Below are 6915 nucleotides of genomic sequence, written 5' to 3'. Positions count from 1 at the left end.
GGGCAATGTCTAAATAACGTTCCGTGTTTAATAAACTTTTAAATTGCCTTTAAGTATCGCATCTAGAAGAGTCATTTATGTTTTCGTGCCAGGATTGAGTTGCACAATCAGTCAGACGCTGTTTAAAAAAGAGCATGAATAAATCAATATCACCAACATCCTGTGAGAGCCAAATAAAGTCGAACCCATATTTAAATAGAAGCTCCTTTACATCCGTAGCCCAATTTCGCCTTCTTTTTATAACAATTTTTTGGATATCTTCTATCAGGCATATGGAGAAGTTTACACCAGTATTTTATGCATTTTGAATGCTAAATGACGTACATTGGTAAACGGCCAAATTCTCCTAAAGCTAAACAGTTATTGACCGCAGTTTTAACGCCTATAAAGTACTTGCAAGCTTCTATTTGTGCAGGCTCTATTGAATCACTATATGCGAATCCCCAGATTTCTGATCCGAATGTGAGTATTGGTGTAACCATGGCATCAAATAATTTAAAGAATTCTGTACAGCAGAAATATCCGAACGGAATTTGGTATTCTTTAATGGCAAATAATGCTTTTCGTCCCTGGGCGGCTAATTTAGTTTTTGCAGCCGACCAGCATAACATTGGGGTATATAGGATGCCCATATATTTATAAACGGACGTTGTATTTACTTGACAATTATCGAAATACCATTTCTCATAATGACGTAATGGACCCTTATTTCTCAATACCATGACCTCAGTTTTTTTAGATTTAAATTCATGCTTGGTAAGGTACTAAAGTCTGCAATAGCATTTATCTGCAACTGTAGATTTACAGCAGTATCTGCACAATTTGCAATATCATCAGCAAAAAGTATACAGAATATTTCAGGGATATCGTTTGTGACAAATATTCCGGTATCGCACTTTTGTCGAATAAATGAACACAGATCATTTATGTATAAACTAAAAATAATCGGCGAGCACAAGTCGCCCTGTCTCGTGCCGATGTTACAAGCCAACGGGCTCGAAATAGCGCCGGGGCTCGTGCGTACATAACTTTTACGTTTGGAGTACATCGAGGTCAATACCTCAGCATCGTTTTCATTTTCATTTATGCAATTTAAAATATCATCACGGCATCTTTGTAAGTTTTCTTTCAGTATCTTTTGAAATGAATCACAATATTTTTCATTCCACTTATAAGTGTCATAATTTTGAGTATCGTTTGGTGAAGAATCGTCATCATGGTTTTCGTGATTTAGGGAGCCTGTAAACTGTAATTGACAGTATACAGGAAAGTGATCAGAAACATCATATGGTTCAACATTAAAATTAGAAACAAATGGGAATAATTCTGTAGATACAATATGATAATCTACCACACTGTGGCCCCCATTTGCCACGCATGTAAAATTTCCAAGTTTATCCGAATGTAACTTTTCTTCGTTGAGAAGAAATCATATAAAAATTATAATTAGGAAAAGATCTGATTTCTCTAAGGGTATAGATTGCTGCTTAAAAGGAGCAGCTGGGTTACGAAACAATGATATTGACAATATCTAAAAAAATCATGAAGGTAAAATTCAAAGTCTTACAATGTAAATAAGGTTTGAAGGAATGTCATTTTTCCAAAAAATGTTTGCTGAATGGTAGTTAAATTAAAAAACTTTCATATTGGTATGTTGAACAGCTAAGAGCGTCAGAAGGACAATATTAAATACGATTGCGCTGCACCCTGCTATTTCACTCAAGATATTTTCATATTATACAATACTTAAGCGTTTAAACTCTGAGACCATGACATAATTTTGATTGGTTCTTTCCGTAATGTGCCAACAGGAATATTACTTACATAAACAAGAGCACCGCATAACGTGTGCCACGCTCGGCTGCATGTGCATTTTTGAATAAATGAAAGCTTTTCAGTTTTTTTTAGAGGTCACAGTGACCTTTGACCTAGTGACCCAAAAATGGATGTGGCATGTAGAACTCATCAACGTGCATCTACATATGAAGTTTCAAAGTTGTAGGTGGACGCACTTCGATTTTAAAGCCAATATTCAAAAGGTTAACACAATGTCAAGGTTTTAGCACGACGCCGGAAAACGAGTCGGATAAGACAATACCTCGGGTTTTCTCCGAAAACAGCCGAGCTAAACACAATATGCAAGTTCAATATAACTTGGGGGGGGGGGGTTTAGTAGCCGATTGTCTAATTCAAATCAACGTGCATTTATATAACACGGCCGAAATAGCTAGATAAGTAGAGAACTGCCTGTAAAATCATAGTAGCTCATGTTCTTATCCTTGCCCGACCACGTAACTTGTGTTTTGAATGGTTAATCCATAATTTTTGCAACCACTCTCCGTCCATACGCGAGTAGGTCCGGAAGTATTCAACTTATCTTTAACTGTGTGAATTTCGCTTAAACTATTACATGTACAACTGAATTACCTGAATGTCTTGACGATTAGGAAAATCGGTTACGGAAGAATAATGGCCCGTTTTCTTTTTTTCCACGGTAAATTTAAAGTTCCTTATGTGATGTGTATTCTTCTCATCAATGATTGCTCGGCATTATTTCGCTCACACTTTCTCAGAAAAATGATTTGAATATGCAGTTGAAAGGAAGTAATGTTGGCCGATACCAGTGTTGGTCAGATTTATTTCCCTTTCTTGGTTTCCACTGTATAATATGTATAACCCAAAATTGCGAGTTCTGAACTTTTCTTTAACCCATTTATGCCTAATGGACTCTTCCATCCTTCTAATTTGGATCAATTTATTTCCAAAAATAGGGATGTCTAGTACATATATTTCTATATTTAGAATATTTCTTACATAAATTCCTTTAAGGCATTATGCGGCATCTCATCTGGGTCTACGCTGTTTGCCAAGGCCTTTTTTTCTAGACGCTAGGCATAACTGGTTAAACTGCTTCACTGATTTTGGTCAGACTTTAGAAGCTAAATGACCTTAATATGTAGATGATTTTAGACGACTGTTATTTGTTGGCGCTCAGTTTGGGCAGATTTACATGTATAGCTCTTTTAAGTTCACTTGAACACAACTGTTCACAATTTGTCCGGCGCGCGTCGTGCGTCGTTCATAGTCAATATTTACATTGTAAACACTATAGAGGCCACATTAAATATCGAATCTTCATGAAACTTGGCCCGAAGATTTGTTTAAATGATCTTATGGCCGAGTTCGAAACTGGGTCAATTGACATGAAAAACTACCGTAGGTCACAATGTCAAATTAAATAAAAAGCTTGTTTACACTCTAGAAGTCACATTTTTAGTCCAATCTTCATGAAACTTAATCTTAATATTTTTTCCGATGATATCTCGTCCGAGTTCGAAAATGGTTCCGGTCCGTTGAAAAACATGGCCGCCAATGGCAAGGGGAAGTTTTCCTTATGTGGCTTTTGTGCAACCATGTTAACACTCCATTAAAGTCCTATCTGTATGAAACGTATTCAGAATATTTGTTCCCATAATATCTAAGCTGATTTCGAAAATGGGTCCGGTTACTTGAAAAACATGGCTTCCAAGGGGCGGGTCATCTTTCCTTATATGGCTATAGTGAAACCTTGTTAACACTATGGAAGTCACAATTATTTTACAGTCGACATGAAACTTGATAAGAAGTAAAAACATTTGTTCTTATTATAGCTCAACTCAGTTTGAAAATTGTTGCGGTCCGTTGATAAACATGGCCGCCAGGGGGCGGGGCAGTGTTCCTTTTATGGCTATAGAAAAACATGTTAACACTCTAGAAGTCATATTCAAAGTCAAATCTGCATGCAACTTTTTAAGAATGCGTGCTCGTATGATATTTCAACTTTGATCCAAAATGGTTCTGCTTCTTTGAAAAATATGGCGACCAGGGGGATATCTTATGATGTTTGGGCCGAGTTCCTTTATGGTAACTGTATTTTGAAACACAAGGCTGCCTAAGGACGGGGCAGTTTTCCGTTAATATCTTTAATATATTGTAACCTTGTTAACAATCTACTTAGAAATTACCAATTTTACACTGTGAATGAAATGTATACATATTATGATATTCACGATCTCCATGCAGTCATCTGAATATTCATTCTTCCGATAAGATATACAGTAAAATTATAAAAAACATCATTTATTTTTGTTCCTTTCTGAAGAGGTCACTTATGATGATTGGTTGGGGATGAATTGCAACATACATGGTTGATGCCATTTGAATACCAATTATAAGAAATTTCAAGTAGTAATAATTATTTCGCAGAAAATTAAATAGGAAAGAAACAACTGTTAGTAACTTGAATAGTGTCTGACCCCCAATCACGAATGCATGGCTTGTCGGGAATCCACTTTCATCTCTTCCATTTAGCACATTCAGCCACCTGCTTATCCGCAACTAATTAATACTCTTTTGTGCCTGCATTGTTGTGGTACAGTTGTATTAATTAATGCCTTTTGAAATTGCCATGTGATTGTACAGCAGATTTGCAGCTTAAATTCCCTTAGTACCTAGAAATAGGCCCCAGCTGGGAACTCACATCAAAGACCTTCAGACTGATAGAGTGGAAAACAAATGTTTATGCAAACAGTTTATTGATGAGGTCGGTAGTTTTGGTGTGATTATAAAAGACTTGTATTTTAAACATTGGTTTAAACAGGGTCGATTTTTGTTTTTATTGGGAATAACATTTAACATGAAAAGCGTCTAGGGGCGAGCAAATATCCTTCCTTATGATATATATTTTTTTAAATACGAATATTCATTTGAACTTTAACTTCTCAGAAGATTTAGGTTCTATGGTTTTCGGTGAGCGCCTTAGGGCCCATGACCCTCTTGTTTAAATATGCGCCTTTCACTTCGCCTTAATTAGTTGCTAGGCTTTTATACATTCACGGCTTAATTGCGTTTATGTGTTAGTAGACGTTATGGAAGGAATGTTTTTTTCTTGCCAATTTTGGAAGAATATGACCCATTGCCATGTTTTCCACAAAATAATACACATGAAAATACAATTGTGGTAGCATTTCTTTCTTTTTTTACTGCCCATTGCATATGATTAAGAGTTCACAGCGAAACAACCACAATATTTAAATGATTAGATATAGAATACATTGTTTGAATGGATTGTTGCTGAAACTAACTTTGTAGACTTCTGGTCATATTGTCTATTTTTCCAGAATTGAGTATTAATAACGATAATATTCCTATGTAAGTCAGCCTTTTTCAACTGACTTGTAGATTTGGCTGTAACCAAACAAGTAGCGTGTGAAACCAGTGTCTTTAACACATCTAGTCCATTCATTGCACCACGTAATTAAAAACATCATCATTTTTTTTCAAACCTGTGTGTTGTGGCTCATTACATTTCGGCATTAGTGGAGTTTTTTTTATGAAAGTGGAATGGGCTTCCATACTATACGGAAACACGTCAATTCTGTTTTCGTTTTTAATTAAGGTTCATGTAGAGGCTTCATTTTGAAAAATGTGGGACCCCTAGCATTGAACTCAAATTTGACTAAAGGAAGAGTGCCACATTGAAAATGTATACATATATGCTTTAAAGGATGTTTTTCCTTCAAACTGCTACCAATTTTGTACACCAACGTATCATAACACCCACAAAATCAATCAAAGTACAAAGCGATTTTAACAATAAAATATACATTATTTTCAAAAATCTGAATCATGTTTATTCCACGTATTTCGGCGGAAAATTATATAACTAGTGATTAATATCGACATTGACGAGGGCAAGTTACGCTTAAATTTTAAAAAAAGTTTACATATCTAAAAATATCAAAACTCGAACACATGTCATTTCATCACCATGGGGGCAGCCATTTTTAAATTAATAAAATAGAAAGAAACATGCTAAAAACTCACTCATTGCCTAATTGACATTCCAAACGGTTGACGATGACAAATGCATTGGATTGTAATCTTTCCGTTGATGTTTGCAAACTGCACGATCAGACCTCATAAACACTCAAAAGAATAACTATGTCAGAAGCATTTCACCAATGTTTACAATCGTTGTCGAATCACTGTACTTATATTATTGCGCATAAAATAGTACGCTTACAGACTGACAGAAAGATCGATACGTAACTCCGTACAATTCATCACGGTATACTGTTCTATTGATAATATATAATAATACATCGCTTTAACAATCTAAAAGTAGAAATAATTCGTTTAAACGGAGTTTTTAATAACGAAAGTGAAAACAACGGAAGTTGGATGGATATTCTGTGAGATGCACTTCGGCTCCAGAAAAACAATACAAATAAACTAAAAAAGACGTGTGGGGGAAAATTTTCAGCTCGAAAATATTTGAAATAGGGTAAGTGATGATATCTCTGCGTGGTCATTTCTGTTATTTAGTGCGATCTCTTGCTGATTAATGTTAATAGTTGCTTTACTAGTTGCCACCCAACTGTCAAATTAAGAATGTGTTTTCTCAGGTATGTGTATACACATACCCGGTTTTCTCACCACTGCACGTGGTTTCGACCGATTTGTTTTGCACGTTTTTCTACGGAGCACAGCGATGGCCACGCTTTTAAAATGGGTAGAAGGAATCGAAATATAAAATCAATCGGTTTGCCAATTTCTTTATATTCCTTTACAATTTTATATGTCGTCTGTAATGAGTGCAATCTATTTCAATTTGAGATGGTTTAAAATTTGCAATTTGGTTGAGAGGTAAATAACAAAATTGTTAAGCCTTTGAAATAAAAGTGTGACTCTTATTATCCACCATACCTGGATTTTTAAAAAGTAGTTACGTTTTAGTTATTTTTAGAACTTTGTTTAGGAAATTTATCCAAAAAAGGCAGTTGAATAAAAACTCATTTGTTGTTTTATGACAATAATTTTCTGTGAAATGTTGCTAACTTGACCTTTCATTATATGTGTTACCAGTAAAGAAAA

This window comes from Dreissena polymorpha, chromosome 16 (genome assembly GCF_020536995.1).
Source record: "Dreissena polymorpha isolate Duluth1 chromosome 16, UMN_Dpol_1.0, whole genome shotgun sequence".
NCBI lineage: Eukaryota > Metazoa > Mollusca > Bivalvia > Myida > Dreissenidae > Dreissena > Dreissena polymorpha.
This window is presented reverse-complemented; position numbering follows the sequence as displayed.